General features: G+C 40.9%; 1 pseudogene across 1 annotated transcript; it reads left to right on the top strand.

Moving 5' to 3' along the window:
* Positions 1-99: 99 nt before the first annotated feature.
* On the top strand, positions 100-16,119 carry LOC106602407 (uncharacterized; annotated as a pseudogene). Its single transcript, XR_014391970.1, has 6 exons — positions 100-605; positions 783-913; positions 1,115-1,300; positions 13,926-14,087; positions 14,461-14,572; positions 14,802-16,119. The product of XR_014391970.1 is annotated as an uncharacterized LOC106602407 (transcript).
* The last annotated feature ends 1,878 nt before the right edge of the window (positions 16,120-17,997 follow it).

The following is a 17,997-nucleotide window of genomic DNA, read 5'->3' on the forward strand; positions in this document are numbered from 1 at the left end:
GGCTAAAATAAGGCTGACAGTAAGCTATGTATCGGGTAGGAAGTGGGCGTTGCTACGTTGTGCAGAAGGTCTAATTTATAATATAATTAGCATTACCGTAGTTCAAAGAGCAACCCGCACTCTTTTCTTCATTTAATCACGCCCCAAGACGCCCGCCAATGAAATCATATCTCATCCGTGTGGAAGGGAAGTAAACGGTGACTAAGAACAATTTTCACGATAGCGTTTTTATTATTGTTATTTAGACATTTATTAACACAGGACTTGGTTGATAGATGTTACGTTATTTAGGTAACGCTAGATAGCTTCTAACGTCAGCTAGCTAACAATGGCTATGGGTTTTCACACTCAAATGGCCTCCATTATGGAGGTGCTAGCTAATGCAGCCGTGGCAGAGATCTGTAAACTCGTAGACGACGATTATGCAGTGTTTCGTTTGGAAATTTCTCAAAGCCAAAATGAAAACAGGGCATTGCGGAGGAAACTACAGCTACTAGAATTGAAGGTAGCACGGGAGCGCGCAGAGAGGACTATCAGAGAACGCGTCATTGCTAGTCGTCCCAGTAGTGTCAAGATCCTCGACCGATACAGAGGAATGGCAAGAGGTACATTTTGCCCCGTTCCCCTCTGCGCATGTTTAGATAGTATGCAATAATTCCCCTGATTACAACTTAGTTATCTTTCAAGAAGTTATTAGAAGTGTTACCTAACATGCAGTGTCAATAGTGTACAATCTAGCATTGACAGTACCTAACCACCTATTTTTCCCCAATCACTCTCAGGTGAAGGACATCTCACTGGAGGCCACAAGAGCTTTGTGAAGCCAGCGCGACACAATACATGGAGTGATGACGAAACAATCACTGTTGATGAGGGGAGTGGAACCTCAACCCAGGAAGTTATCGTGATAGAGGTTAGTGTAATAGTATTAAATAAAAATTACAGTACATCAAATGTGGCCAGTTTATTTCAGAAGGGCTCCCCTCAGCTATTCACTTCCTTACATGTAACATCCTCATTTATCTGCCATAGAGGAGCTTGTGAGACTTCCTTACTACATTGTTATCCAATTAAACTCATGTACCGGTAATAACCTCCTCTCTTCTTGTGTTAGTCTGCAGAGGCTGCAGGTCCTGGAGGATTGTCTCTGGTCAAGCAGGAGAGGACTGAAGCAGAGGACCCACAGCACAGCAGAGACATCCAGACTGGAGCAACATCTGGAGTGGCGCCCCCTGTAGCCACAGAGGACCTATCCACCGCCGCTGCGCCTCAACCCAGGACCCGACGCAGCATTACGGAGGTCAGTGGAATGCCAAACGCCATCCTCAAGTCAGAGACTTTAACTGTAACACAAAGGCTTTTACACACAGTACCTGACCACAGGTCAGACCCAGAGAGACTGGGGTTGGGGAGACTGGGCTGTCCTCCTGCTCCCGGCTCTGAGTATTTACTTTATGGTAGCCCGAGGACTGTACATTCCCATCAGGACTCAGGTGACGCGTTAGAGACTGTCAGTGATCCGTCCTGTTCTTACACTACAGAGATGGACCCTGGCAACATGCCCTTGGGTTTAGAGAGACACACTGATCTGTCTAGAGGGGACTGGAACCGGTACAGTAGTAGTGTATACTCTGAAGGGCGCCTAGATAAGAAAGAGGAAGGTCTGGTCGTAGATGAAGTGACTGTGAAAGTGGAGGGTGACGTTCCTCCCACATGGAATGCAAATAATCACCTAGGAGACGGACACTCACAGGGCAGAGATTTCTTAGATTACAACGAAAGCTTAGAGGCAAATCCAAACGTTACGACCCACTCCCCGTTACACGTGTGCAGGGATCGCGACCCAGTGTGTATGTTGATGGGGCCTTCCGATTCACACGGTCGTGTCCTTTTCAATCAGGTATTGAACTCAAACAGCAGGGCTGGAGCCCAAGCGCAGGGAGGGGCAGCAACATCAGGCAATAGTAAAGATAAACGGTTCCTCTGCATGTTCTGTAACAAAGGCTTCAGCAGCCCCCAGAAGGTAGAGATCCACCAGAGGGTCCACACAGGGGTGAAACCTTTCAGCTGTACCCAGTGTCACATGTGCTTTGCCCAGGCTAGTGACCTGAAGAGACACCAGAAGGTCCACACGGGGGAAAAACCATTTGGCTGCCACCTGTGCCAGGCCAGTTTCTCACACTCATTCAACCTGAAGAGGCATCAGAGGGTCCACACAGGGGAGAACCCTACATCTGCCCCCAGTGTGAGAAGAGGTTCTCCCACCAGCACCAACTGAAGATGCACCTGAAGATCCACATGGGAGAGAGGCCGTTCACCTGTACGCACTGTGGGAAGAGTTTCTCAGAGAGGAGCTACCTCAGGATACACCAGCATAATTACTGCTTCTACCCTCAGAACTGCCACAATTCTTCAGGGCATGGATTACACTGTGTAAAAATGTTTCTTTGCAGGACAAGGATTGTCCTGATTTTCAAAAATGCCTGAATTGTTTCACCTTGCTTTTCTGGTTGGCTGCAAGTTTCACCTTCCAATTATTTCAGGTCTACAAGAGTGCAAGTTTCACCATGGCACGGACCGCGATTATACATTGGCACATGAGTGTTATTAGTATATGGCAAATATGAGTCAATTATTGCCTTCCATCCATGTGGGCTTTCGTAGACTACCCGAGACATGAAACAGGTGTCGCCAATTTGTTAATGCGCAATTTGCCTAAATGGGTAATGGAAACACTTCAACCACATTTTTATTTGACACTGTAGGTTTTAACGATTTTTAAATTTTTTAAATAATAATTTAGGTGTGAGATTAGGTCCAGCTGTTTTTATTGACACAAGATAGTTAAATGGAAACGCACCCTAGCAGGCAGTTGTTGCATCTATTTTCTATGCTAACATTCTAAATGTCGACCAAAAAAATTACTTGACAAGTTAATGGAAACACTAGCTATGTCACGGAAAGAACAGGTGTTCCTAATGTTTGTACATTCAGTGTATAAGCCTAAAAAGTCTGTTACATAATGTGTTTGTACTGTGTAGGCTATATGATGTTCACAAGTGCCTGTTTCATTACTTCCATTCAACTAAATTTTTTCTCTCAAGACAATTTGAATGAGGAAATTAATGCAGTTTATCAAGTTTATGCAAATCTTTAGTTGAGATGTGCATGTGTGGTTTTCATATGATTTATTTACAACTTGTTCATGTTTAATAAACACAGTTGAACTTTTCATTTTAAGACTTTCATTGAGACTCCTTAATATACATCACATCTGATCTCACCCTATTCTGCATATACCCAACCGCACTTTATAACCAATATACACTTACTAAATATAACTGCACATACCCACACACTAACAAAGATCTACTGTACATGTCAAAATAGTTAGTCATGTTTGTCTGATAACTTTTGACTTATCATAGTTGACTTATTTGAACCCACAACCTATTTATGTCCACCATGATGGATTTAACAACAATTAAGTCCTATTGTAACTACAGTATAGGACTCAAGTGTAGTGGGGATGGGTTAACACTCTGGGTCAATACTTGCAAACACAGGGGTTATAAAGTACTAATGTAAGGGAAGACCCCCATGAAATGGACAAAAATAAATGGGGACATATTGGCACCGCATGAATCATACACCCTAATGCCAATACCACCCAATTTGGTCCACATTCATCCAAATCATATGGCAAATGCCAAGTGTCACACCCCAAAAATCCTATAGATGGCGAGCGCGCTCCACCGTGGATTTTCTTATTGCGAATGTAACACAAGTCAACCCCCAATAGTCAAATTTTGAAAAAAATGAAAAATTATCACCCCCTTAAAGTGCTTTCTGGACTGTTTTTCGAAAAATTTGATTAATTTTAGACTTTTTTTGTCAATTACACATGTATAAGAGCTTTATGAACATACTTTTGACATATTTTATTGACAATTTTTTGGGTTGTTTTTGCTTGTGCATAAGGCATATGTTTTGTGCATTTGGAATATGATTTCATAGGAAGTCAAAAGTGACTTTTTTTTTTTTTTTTGCCAAATGCCATTAGAAATGTCCAAATGAAATGTCCAATTCTTTTTTTGTCAATTATACATGTATGAAAGTATTGAATGTGCCAAATCACAGCAAATATCCAATAGATGGCGAGCGCTCTCCACAGTGAATTTTCTTATTGCAAATGTAACACAAGTCAAGACCCAAGAGTCAAATTTTGAAAAACATTTTTTTCGAAAACTTATCAACCCCTTAAAGTGCTTTCTGGACCGTTTTTCGAAATTCTTAAGATTTTTTTTTTTTTGTTGTTGTCAATTACACATTTATAAGAGCTGTATGAACATACTTTTGACATTTTATTGACATCATTTTTTGGGTTGTTTTTGCTTGTACATAAGGCATATGTTTTGTCCATTTGCAATTTCATAGGAAGTCAAGTGATTTTTTTCTTTTTTTTGCCAAATGCCATAAGAAATGTCCAAATGAAATGTCCAATTCTTTTTTTGTCAATTATACATTGACAGTATGAAAGTATTGAATGTGCCAAATTAGGATGTTTGTCCATTTGCCATGTACGATCATAGGAAGTCAGTTTCCAAACCCAAAAGTCAGTGAACCATGTCCAAATGGCATTTATACTGCCCAAATGATATATAGCCCTATGTTAAGCCATGAATCAACCTAGATGGTCTATTTGTCATGTATGATGAGGGAGAAGTGGGACTCTGTTGTTTTTTAAAGATTTTCTGAAAAACGTCCAAAATGACTATTACCATCACGAATTTGACATGCTCAAAAATACTGCAGAAATGCAAAATTGACTGGCCCGATGAACTCAGGATGGCCGGGCAGTGACTGTGGTTCCTCTCCATCGCTCGTTGTGGTGTTTTCATCATGTCCATTTGGTGATGTTTTTCACTATTGAATCATATTGCAAATGCACAATTTGTTGCAATATTTTTCAATGGGCATTTACCATCACAAATTTGACATGCTCAAAAATACTGCAGAAATGCATAATTGACTGGCCCGATGAACTCGGGATGGCCGGGCAGTGACTGGTTCCTCTCCATCGCTCATCACCCAGCAAGTCAGCGTCCATCAGTCAATTAGATGTCATTCTGACACCAAACTGATACCATCTGACACCAAATCCACTTTTTCCAACTCGTTTAGAAGCCAACTATCACATATATCAGAGCAGGCCCATAATTCACAGCACCTTCAGTTTTAACCATAAAAAAACATAAAGCACGTAGTTGCGTTCTAGCTGCGGATCCAGCTCTGACATTATGTGTAGGCCTATTTGAGGCAACCCCAAATCCCAAGTTTCGGCTCGATAGGTCATTCGGTGCCCGAGCAACAACCTTAATTTGGTGCTGAAAATCCATTTTTTCCGGGCGATGCTATGGGGTCCTTGAATGAGCTATTGGACAGAAACGTTGGGGTCCGTCTCTATGGGCCGAGGCGGTTTCAATGCACCTAGTCTTGCGACTCTGGGACATTTCTAAATGTCGCCATTTTCGTGATGGTCAAAATGAATTGAACATATTGCAAATGTACGAGGCTGTTTCTCGGTCTGAGAACCTTCTAGAGCCACATAACTCACCGTGCACTGTCGACTTGAGCTCTATAACAGGTTTCTAAAGTTTCAGAGTTCTAGATCTGACGGTTCTTGAATCGTTTGAATGAAGGTAACCATTGCAGGCACTGTATGTCTAAGCCCCACACTGTCACTATGTCCTAGCTGTGTGTGTGTTATTTTTTGTGTGCAAATCTGATGGGATAAATGACTGATTTACAGTTCATGAGGGTTACCTAGTCACACATATGAAGTTTTGAAATGATCTGACTTTTTTAACCCTTCGAAACAGCCCCTGTGACCCATATTTAAGGCACTTCCGGTTGGCACAGGAAGCTATAAGTAAACACATATCCTGATTGGGGTATGCTATTACAGAATCCTGAGTTTAAAGTCTTTACATTAAGAATTGACTGATCTACATAGGGTTGAATGCAGTGATTTTCACAATCTGCAGGCAGGTTATAGAAAAACACCTTTAGGATGTTTTTAACCACTTCCGGTTGTTCCAGGAAGCTTAGAATCGACACAGGTAGACCTCATAGTGGCCTGATGGTATGTCATCGAAGACAGGTTCATAAGGCATTCATAACCCACATAAGTTTCAGGTTGAATTTAGGGGAATAGGCAATGTATTCCTATGGGGAGAAAAGTCATTAAAAATGTTGATGCAAACACCTTCTTTTAACTGTTAACCTCTCTGGGCTAGGCGGGACGAATTCGTCCCACCTACGCAACAGCCAGTGTAATCCAGTGGCGCGATTTTCAAATACCTTAAAAATCCTATTACTTCAATTTCTCAAACATATGACTATTTTACAGCTATTTAAAGAGTACCCAGCCAGAAATAATCAGACACCCATTTTTCAAGCTAGCATATGTCACAAAAACCAAGAAGACAGCTAAATGCAGCACTAACCTTTGATGATCTTCATCAGATGACAACCCTAGGACATTATGTTATACAATACATGCATGTTTTGTTCAATCAAGTTCATATTTATATAAAAAAAGCAGCTTTTTACATTAGCATGTGACTTTCAGAACTAGCATACCTCCCGCAAACTTCCGGGGAATTTACTAACAATTTACTAAATTACTCACGATAAACGTTCACAAAAAGCATAACAATTATTTTAAGAATTATAGATACAGAACTCCTCTATGCACTCGATATGTCCGATTTTAAAATAGCTTTTTGGTGAAAGCACATTTTGCAATATTCTAAGTACATAGCCCAGCCATCACGGGCTAGCTATTTAGACACCCGGCAAGTTTAGCCTTCACCAAAATCAGATTTACTATAACAAAAATGTTATTACCTTTGTTGTCTTCGTCAGAATGCACTCCCAGGACTTCTACTTCAATAACAATGTTGGTTTGGTCCCAAATAATCCATCGTTATATCCAAATAGCGCCGTTTTGTTTGTGCGTTCCAGACACTATCCTAAAGGGTAAATCAGGGTTACGAGCATGGCGCAATTCGTGACAAAAAAAATCTAAATATTCCATTACCGTACTTCGAAGCATGTCAACCGCTGTTTAAAATCAATTTTTATGCAATTTATCTCGTAAAAAAGCGATAATATTCCGGCCGGGAATCTCCTTTTTGGTAAACAGAGGAAAAAACACAAAGACGGGGGTGGCCAGTGCACGCGCCTAAGCCCACTGTCCCTTGATCGGCCACTTGAGAAAGGCGATAATGTGTTTCAGCCTGGGGCTGGAATGACGACATTCAGGTTTTTCCCGGGCTCTGAGAGCCTATTGGAGCCGTGGGAAGTGTCACGTTACCACAGAGATCCTAAGTTTTGGAAAGAGATGTCAAAGAAAGACAGTAAATGGTCAGACAGGCCACTTCCTGTAAAGGAATCTCTCAGGTTTTGACCTGCCATTTGAGTTCTGTTATACTCACAGACACCATTCAAACAGTTTTAGAAACTTTAGGGTGTTTTCTATCCAAAGCCAATAATTATATGCATATTCTAGTTACTGGGCAGGAATAGTAACCAGATTAAATCGGGTACGTTTTTTTATCCAGCCGTGTCAATACTGCCCCCTACCCTCAACAGGCTAAGGGTTAATGCCACATGGTCACACATATGCAGTTTTGGAAAGATGTGACTTTTTTAACCCTTAAATGACGATAGATAAATGTCTGGTTCTTTTTTTCCTGACACCGTAGGCTCATGTACTTTGACATGAAGCGGTGAAATTAGCGCTCTATTTTAATTTTTGACTTTTAATCCCAGAAAAATGGCCTTAACTCAAAAAGCGTTGAGGCCTCGACTCCATCTTGTTCGGGGCCAACTGCCCATTATGCCAAACCAATGCTCGCCAAGTTTCGTCTTTAAAGTCTTTTCCATTTAGGAGAAAAGGCTACGTCGTGATTGGTGATGTTTGTTACATTTGCAATATGATTCCATTCGCCCTCCTGTGGTATAATCCGGGACAGGTGAGAAATGACCAAAATTTGAACATTTTATAAAATGGAAACCGAATGTCCGAGAGACTCCGTTCGATGACTTCCCGGAAGATCCGGCCCCGGTGCACGGCCCGACGCCTTCCACGAATTTAACAAACGTTCGCGGACATCTAGTAAGGGACCGTACATTTGCAATATGGACTTTCTCACTAATCATACAGCAAATGCCGAAATGTTCCCTTCATGTATGTAAAAATACTTTCAAGTACTACTTAACCTCTCTCGGGTATGTGGGACGAAATCGTCCCACCTAGTCAACAGCCAGTGGAATCGAGTGGCGCGATATTCAAAAACCTTAAAAATGCTATTACTTCAATTTCTCAAACATATGACTATTTTCCACCATTTTAAAGACAAGACTCTCGTTAATCTAACCACATTGTCCGGTTTCAAAAAGGCTTTACAATGAAAGCAAAACATTAGATTATGTCAGGAGAGTACCCAGCCAGAAATAATCACAGACCCATTTTTCAAGCTAGCATATAATGTCACATAAACCCAAACCACAGCTAAATGCAGCACTAACCTTTGATAATCTTCATCAGATGACACTCCTAGGACATTATGTTAAACAATACATGCATGTTTTGTTCAATCAAGTTCATATTTATATAAAAAAACAGCTTTTTACATTAGCATGTGACGTGCAGAACTAGCAAACATACCGAAAACTTCCGGTGAATTTACTAAATTACTCACGATAAACGTTCACAAAGAACATAACAATTATTTTAAGAATTATAGATACAGAACTCCTTTATGCAATCGCGGTGTCAGATTTTAAAATAGCTTTTCGGTAAGAGCACATTTTGCAATATTCTGAGTAGATAGCTCCGCCATCACGGGCTAGCTAATTTGACACCCACCAAGTTTGGCGTTCACTAAACTCAGAATTACTATAAGAAAAATTGGATTACCTTTGCTGTTCTTTGTCAGAATGCACTCCCAGGACTTCTACTTCATCCACAAATGTTGTTTTGGTTCAAAATAATCCATAGTTATGTTCAAATATCCTCTGTTTTGTTTTTGCGTTCAAGACACTATCCGAACGGTGACGCGCGGACGCATGTTGTGACAAAAAAATTCAAACTATTCCATTACCGTACTTCGAAGCATGTCAAACGCTGTTTAAAATAAATTTTTATGCGATTTTTCTCGTAAAATAGCGATAATATTCCGACCGGGAGACGTCGTTTTCGTTCAAAGACTCAAAGAAGAAAATGGACTCTTCACGTGCATGCGCGCCCCCGTTTCATTGTTCTCAGATCGACCTCTATCCAAATGCGCTACTGTTTTTCAGCCAGGGACTGCAGAGTCATCATTCAATGTTCTGGCGCGTTCTGAGAGCTTATGGGAGTCTTAGAAAATGTCACGTTACAGCAGAGATCTTTTGTTTTCAATAAAGAGGCTATAGAAGGCCAAGAAATGGTCAGAGAGGGCACTTCCTGTACAGAATCTTCTCAGGTTTTGGCCTGCCATATGAGTTCTGTTATACTCACAGACACCATTCAAACAGTTTTAGAAACTTTAGGGTGTTTTCTATCCAAATCAACCAATTATATGCATATTCTAGTTTCTGGGCAGGAGTAATAACCAGATTAAATCGGGTACGTTTTTTATCCGGATGTGAAAATACTGCCCCCTACCCTAGAGAGTTTAAGTATTTTTGGGGGCATTATCTGTACTTTACTATTTATATTTTTGACAACTTTTACTTCACTACATTCCTAAGGAAAATTATGTACTTTTTACTTCATACACTCAAAAATACTTGTTACATTTTGAATGCTTAGCATGAGAAGAAAATGGTCAAATTCACACACTTATCAAGAGAACATCCCTGGTCATCCCTACTGCCTCTGACCTGGCGGACTCACTAAACACACATGCTTCATTTGTAAATGATGTTGGAGTGTGCCCCTGGCTATCTGTAGATTAAAAACCAATAACATTTATCTAATTTGGTTTTCTTAATATAAGGAGTTTGAAATGATTTATACTTTTATTTTTGCAGTTACATTTACTTTTGATACTTAACTATGGGCTAGGTGGGATGCGGGACACAGCCAGTGAAATATCAGGGCGGCAAATTCAAAAACAACAAAATGTCATAATTCAGCTTTCTCAAACATACAACTATTTTACAGATACATGTCTCCTTGATGTAACCACATTGTCCGATTTTCAAAAAGGCTTTACAGTGAAAGCAAAACATTAGATTATGTTAGAGTACATAGACAAAAATAATCACACAGCCATTTTCCAAGCAAGGACATGTGTCAATAAAACCCAAAACACAGCACTAACCTTTGACGATCTTCATCAGATGACACTCCTAGGACATTGTTACACAATACGTGTATGTTTTGTTCGATAAAGTTCATATTTATATCCAAAAACAGCATTTTACATTGGCGCGTGATGTTCAGAAAATATTTTGCCTCCAATTCCTCTGGTGAATCAGCACAACAATTTACAAAAGTACTCAAACGTTGATAAAATATTAAACTGTTACTCAAAGAATTATAGATGAACATCTCCTTTATGCAACCGCTGTGACAGATTTCAAAAAAGCTTCACGGGGAAAGCATACTTTGCAATAATCTGAGTACTGCGCTCAGAAAAATACACCAGGCAATACAGATACCCGCCATTTTGGAGTCATCTAAAATCATAAATAGCATTAGAAATATTCACTTACCTTTGATGATCTTCATCACAAGGCACTTCCAGAAATCCCAGGTCCACAATAAATGTTGTTTTGTTCGATAAAGTCCATAATTTATGTCCAAATAACTCGTTGTTTGCGCGTTCAGTAAGCTACTCCAAATGTAGGAAGCGCGCCGAAAATTTCACGACAAAGAGTTATATTTACGTTTGTTGAAACATGTCAAATATTGTAAAACATCAATCTTTAGGGCCTTTTTAACGTAAAACTTAAGTAATATTCCAACCGGACGATTCCAATGTCTTGAAAAACATTATGGAACACAGCTACCTCATGTGAATGCGTGTAATTGTGGCCTGTCATTCTCTGTCATCAGACTCCAGGAGGTCTTGTTCGCTCTCTGTTGACTGCAAAAGCCTGAAACACGTTCTAAAGACTGTTGACATCTAGTGGAAGCCTTAGGAAGTGCAAATTGAACCCTAAGTCACTGTATACTGAATAGGCTTGAAAAACTACAATCCACTTCCTGGTTGGATTTTTTTCTCAGGTTTTTGCCTGCCATATGAGTTCTGTTATACTCACAGACACCATTCAAACAGTTTTTGAAACTTCAGAGTGTTTTCTATCCAAATCTACTAATACTATGCACATTCTAATTTCTGAGCCAGTGTAGTAGCCTGTTTAAATTGGGTACGTTTTTCATCCGGCCGTGAAAATACTGCCCCCTAGCCCAGACAGGTTAAGTATATTTAAAACCAAATACTTTTACTCAAGTAGTATCTTACCGGGTGACTTTTACTTGAGTCATTTTCTATTAAGGTATCTTTACTTTTACTCAAGAATGACAATTGGGTAATTTTTACAACACTGTGCAAACATAACTCGTTTAAATTTACATGGTTGCTTATCTGGCACAAAATGTTAGCCAATTAAAATCGTGAATTTACTTGCACGTGACAAAACGCTAAATTGGTCCCATAACATGGCACACGTTGGCCCTATGCTAACCTCAACAGGTAGCACTGATTATATCCTGTCACAAATTCTTCATCAGCCTATCAAATACTTTATATCCACCAACCAATATTATTTCTTCAAATAGGTCAACCCTGGCAACTAGATGGATATTTTAAACCTTCAAATTCAAGGTTTACTTTTTTTTTGGTTGGTCTGTAACAAAATGTTGTGTGCCAATATTGCATTGACGCATCATTGACTAGGTTACTGGCTACTACTGATGTTAGACTACATTTTCACGGTTTTGGCATATATGACAAAATTCATGATTTTGTTTCTGTTCCACACACACCCATCCACAAGAGGTCCTTACAGCTTAAGTTTATCGTACATCGTAAAAAAAAAAGACTGTCAAATAGAAGTCATGTAGGCTACCATTATCACTTCTAGGCAGCACACACTGCTAAAGCGGTCGACTCTAAATCAGTAGTGCACTTTCACCATGAGCCCCCCCTCGCGTCAAGCTTTTTTGTTAGGAAAAAACAGTTCACTGCAGGACCTTGATGCTCGATTCAAAACGCATGCGACGAAGTGGATGATTTATAATAATACTTAGCCTGCATGTAAGTGTAGCCTACATAAGAATATACTAATGACAGCGAAGTGTCATCCTACATTAAGACTGTCGATTAAACATATTTAAAGGAACTGCAATACTGCCTTATCTGTAGGATGATAACGAGAATGCTACCTATAAGCCTATTGTACACTAACGCTCATCCTCCTCGAGTCAAATAATGCATATGTAACCACGTTTCCATCCACAGTTTTTATGTGAGTAAAGTCATACTGTATATACAAATAAAATAATGACAGCTGTGATGGAAACAGGAAGTGTCGGTAAAATGTTATAATTGCAGACAGATCATGTGTTCTTTCGACATGCTGGGATCTTTTGGGGTTGGTAAAATGTATTGTGTGAGAAATGGCGGTGGAAACGCCTTTTGTGTAAATATTGATATAATAACCATCATATAGAAGTAAACTTGGAGTCACGCAACACTATGGTTTATGGTCCTCCCACTACGACTCGGGAAACCATGCGGTTTTAGTCTACAGATGAAATAAGTTATGATGAACTTCACAGGGGAGTTAAAGTGCACAGTGTTGAGTTTGACGCGCCTTTCCAATAAATATCGAGTCTTATTCTGGTGACTTGATGATCGATGCTTGACCGCTATTTGACAAATACAAATATTCTCGCTCTTATCCATCATAATCTCATCATGTAGACTAGCCTACCCGAACTGTATCTGCCAACTGTTGGCTAGAGCGCACGTGCCAAGACCAGTAGGCACATTTGCTATTTAACGTAACAGTTTGTGACAAAACTATCCGTAGAGTTGGAAACGCATTGAACTTTAGATTTTTATTAGGTACATGAAAACTTAAGCGATAAAGTACATTTTGTGCTATGTCATCACGCACTGATTTTTATCTGATACAAGTTAGTTTAGTGGAAACACCATTGGTTGGAAAATGTGCATATTTTCTTTATGCGGATTTTTGAATATTCGTATGAAAATCTGTCGCCAAATGGATGGAAACCTAGCTTGTGACAAGGCAGATGATTATCAAATGACATGTAAACATGTAGGTCTACACTGTGTACCCTTATGTCCATTTAATATAACCTATGCAATATGATTATTAGCCAATAGCAGTGTGTTTGTGCAAGGCTTAACGATTAATTCTTAATCTTAATTTTCAAGTTGTTGGCTGTAGGCAAGTCCCTTTTCAACACACTAAGACATATGCAAATCTACATTTCAATGAGGGGGAATTACTAATGTGAGATTAATACACTTGCCACAATTATGTGGACTAGGCAATTTACACAGAGAGCAATTTGACCAGTCAGTCAAATACACGTGATAGTTGTTTTGATGAACAGAACTTGCAGTTGGAAGAACTTGTGCCAGGATATAATCAGAGAGGTTATCATAGGGCTAACGTTTGCCATGTTGTCTGATGGGACCAGCTACAATTTAGCATTTGGTTACGATTTTAATTGGCTAATACACATTTTGTACCAGGGACCCGTTTACATTTAAGTGGTTGCTTATGTTCGCAAGTATGGGCCCTCCATGTTGAAAGTGTGTTTATTATCTGTGTGTATGTACCTGAGGGAGTGTATGTCTGTAATTTGTATCACCTGTCCCTTCCAGGAGAAGGAGGAGGGTCCAGAGGTGCTGCTGGTGAAGGATGAGGGGTGTGAGGAGGGTCTGGGGAACCCTGTGAGGACCATGGTCATGCAGGACAACCAGACTACACCTCCCTCTGAACCCACAGAGGAACCAGCTGAGCAGCACAGGACCACACACACTGAGGTGAGCCCACTATGAACTAACATCCTAATGATACTAGGTCAGGGCCTGTCCACAAAGTAGGAGTGCTGATCTCAGATCAGTTTGGCATTTTAGATCATAATGAATAAGACTATATAGACAGGTGGGGGACCTGATCCTCAATCAGCACTTATACTCTGAGACAGTTTGCGGATACATGCCCAGGTCTTGGTTAATTTGGTCTTAAGTTTGGGACCATGCCTTTCAATTATCAAACCATTAATTAAAGAGTGTCAAGTAATCAAATCAACTAACATGTTTACATAGTACTCATAGCAATCCCTCATTTCCCAATTAGAAGGTGCTCATATCAGATTTCTTGATTCAACATCTTCTCATTCTGTATCTCTTACAGCCAGTAGACATGGAGGATGGGAAGCCTGATCTGCTGCTGGTCAAAGAGGAGACAATAGAAGATGGACCAGAAAGTATTGATCTGCTGAGTGGACTAAAGATGGGGGAGCAAGGTAAGGGAGAAATACATATAGCCTACATACAGTAATAGATCTTCAATGGGAATAGTTATGCACCTGGCTAATGTTTTTTTTTCTGCATTCATAAAATGAAATTAATAGAACTTATGTTTACATAGAAAAACACATTCTAACGTATGAACTTGACCAGGTAATTGACAAACTCCATATATAGTTTTCTCTGCCATGTTTATAAAATATATTTTGTAACCTCTTCCTGCAGGTGGTTGGCTGGAAGCTAACAGAGGAGACTGGGCGACCATCTTGGATTCCCAGACTGGTATAGCTAAGGGCCCAGGGGACGACATCACTGAGCAGGTCAGGACCAGAGGCGACATAGTGGATGTCGGGGGATGGGAAAGCGTCCTCAACTCTGGGCTGGGGAACAACACTGTTAACCACAACCAGAAACAGAGATTGGAACATAAAACAACATCTGAATTTAGTCTCCATGACAACAGACTGGCTGAGACCAGGGCGAGGCGTAGATTTGGTCTGCGGGAACGAGGTGTCCATATGAGAACAGACTCTGCTAGCGATGCTCCGTCCTGCTCCTATAGTTGTGATTCAGAGAGATTGATGGCGCCTCAGGATAACCCCCTAACAGGTGCTGCCTTCAACCTGCCTTCTATAGGATCTATCAACTGGAACATGGACCCTGTGACAACACAGACAATCCCTGACCTTCGTCCTCCTCACACTCTCCTTATGTTAAACCAGACCTCAGACAATGCCAGTGCCTCAACACTAAATGGCAACACCAGCGCATTGACAAATGACAGTAGTAGTAATGCTATCAGTAGATCTGGTGGCAAAGAGAAGCGCTTCCCGTGTTTGTTCTGTGGGAAAGTCTTTCGTTTCTCTAAACAGGTGGAGATCCATCAGAGGATGCACACGGGAGAGAAACCGTTCGGCTGCCACCTGTGCCGGGCCAGTTTTTCACACTTGTCCAGCCTGAAGAGGCACCAGAGAGTTCACACAGGGGAGAAGCTTTTCAGCTGCCTCCTGTGCAGGGCCAGTTTTTCACACTCCTCCAGCCTGAAGAGGCACCAGAGGGTCCACACAGGGGAGAAACCCTACACCTGCTCTCAGTGTGAAAAGAGGTTCTCCCACCAGCACCATCTGAAGATGCACCTGAAGGTCCACACGGGAGAGGCTATTCACCTGTACGCACTGCGGGAAGAGGTTCTTCGTGAGGAGCTACCTGAGAATACACCAGCAGAAAATGTGCACCATGAATAGTGAAATGTAATGAAGTACTAGTTTGTTTGTAGTTCATTCTGTTGGTTTTGCATATAGAGTGACAACCTTGTCCTGCTTGATTCTGGTATTTTATGAGGAAATGATAGTGCCTTATTGAATGTTTTCTTGACATTAAGTAGTAAAGATGTTGAACCTTTTTCAAAGCATTCTAAAATTAATTTTATCAAAGCGAGGGGACCAGATTTATAGAAAAGTGTTACCATAGTGAGAAAAGTTATTCTACAATGCATGTCACATGTATAATTTTGTGGAATAAAAGTATTGTACTTAAATACAAAATAGAATCTGTGCTGACTGGGTTATTATTTCAGTCGATCCAAAACGTAATTATTGAATCAACACATGGATTTCTAAAAATAATAAACTGCAATGGCTCCATATTGTTAGAAATGTGATTGATTGTGGTTAACATTGTCACATGCGCCCAATACAATGCTTACTTACAATCCCTTAATCAACAATGCAGTTAAGAAAATGCCCTAAAAAAGCAAGAGATAAATCCAATCAAAGTTTGTCACATGCACCGAATACAACAGGTGTAGACTTTACAGTGAAATGCTTACTTACAGGCCCTAACCAACAGTTTGAGTTTTAAGTAAAAAAAATAGGTATTAGGTAAACGGTAGATAAGTAAAGAAATAAAAACGGTAATTAAAGAGTGAAATAACAGTGAGGCTATATACAGGCACCGGTTAGTCGGGATAATTGAGGTAGGATGTATATGTAGGTATGGTTAAAATGTCTATGCATAAAAACTCAGCCAAAAAAAAACGTCCTCTCACTGTCAACTGTTTATTTTCAGCAAACTTAACGTGTAAATATTTGTATGAACATAAGATTCAGCAACTAAGACCTAAACTGAACAAGTTCCACAGACATGTGACTAAGAGAAATGGAATAACATGTCCCTGAACAAAGGGGCTGTCAAAATCAAAAGTAACAGTCAGTACCTGGTGTGGCCACTAGCTGCATTAAGTACTGCAGTGCATCTCCTCATCCAGGCTCTTCGTTGGCCATGGCAGAACCCTGACATGTCTTGCAGGAAATCACGCACAGAACGAGCAGTATGGCTGGTGGCATTGTCATCCTGGAGGGTCATGTCAGGATGAGCCTGCAGGAAGGGTACCACATGAGGGAGGAGGATGTCTTCCCTGCAACGCACAACGTTGAGATTACCTGCAATGACAACAAGCTCAGTCCGATGATGCTGTGACACACCGACCATGACGGACCCTCCACCTCCAAATCGATCCCGCTCCAGAGTACAGGCCTCGGTGTAACGCTCATTCCTTCAACAATAAACGCGACTCCGACCATCACCCCCGGTGAGACAAAACCGTGACTCGTTAGTGAAGAGCACTTTTTGTCAGTCCTGTCTGGTCCAGCCACGGTGGGTTTTTGCCCATAGGTGACGTTGTTACCAGTGATGTCTGGTGAGGACCTGCCTTACAACAGGCCTACAAGCCCTCAGTCCAGCCTCTATCAGCCTATTGGGCAGTTGTTGTTGCCATCCTGAACCTGTCCCGCAGGTGTGATGTTTGGATGTACCGATCATGTGCAGGTGTTGTTACACGTGGTCTGCCACTGCGAGGACGATCAACAGTCTGTCCTGTCTACCTGTAGCGCTGTCTTAGGCGTCTCACAGTACGGACATTGCAATTTATTGCCCTGGCCACATCTGCAGTCCTCATGCCTCCTTGCAGCATGCCTAAGGCACGTTCACGCAGATGAGCAGGGACCCTGGTCATCTTTCTTTTGGTGTTTTCAGAGTCCGTAGAAAGGCCTCTTTAGTGTCCTAAGTTTTAATAACTGTGACCTTAATTGCCAACTGTCTGTAAGCTGTTAGTGTCTTAACGACCGTTCCACAGGTGCATGTTCATTCATTGTTTATGGTTCATTGAACAAGCATGGGATACAGTGTTTAAACCCTTTACAATGAAGATCTGTGAAGTTATTTGGATTTCTACGAATTATCTTTGAAAGACAGGGTCCTGAAAAAGGGACGTTTATTTTTTTGCTGAGTTCATGATAAACACAGAGTAGCAGTAGCGTAAAAGAGGGGTTGGTGGGTGGCGGGACACAATGCAGATCGTCTGGGTAGCCAATGTGCGGGGGCACCGGTTAGTCGGGCTCATTGAGGTAGAATGTACATGAAT

Source organism: Salmo salar, chromosome 04, assembly GCF_965601325.2.
Source record: "Salmo salar chromosome 04, fSalSal1, whole genome shotgun sequence".
Taxonomy (NCBI): domain Eukaryota; kingdom Metazoa; phylum Chordata; class Actinopteri; order Salmoniformes; family Salmonidae; genus Salmo; species Salmo salar.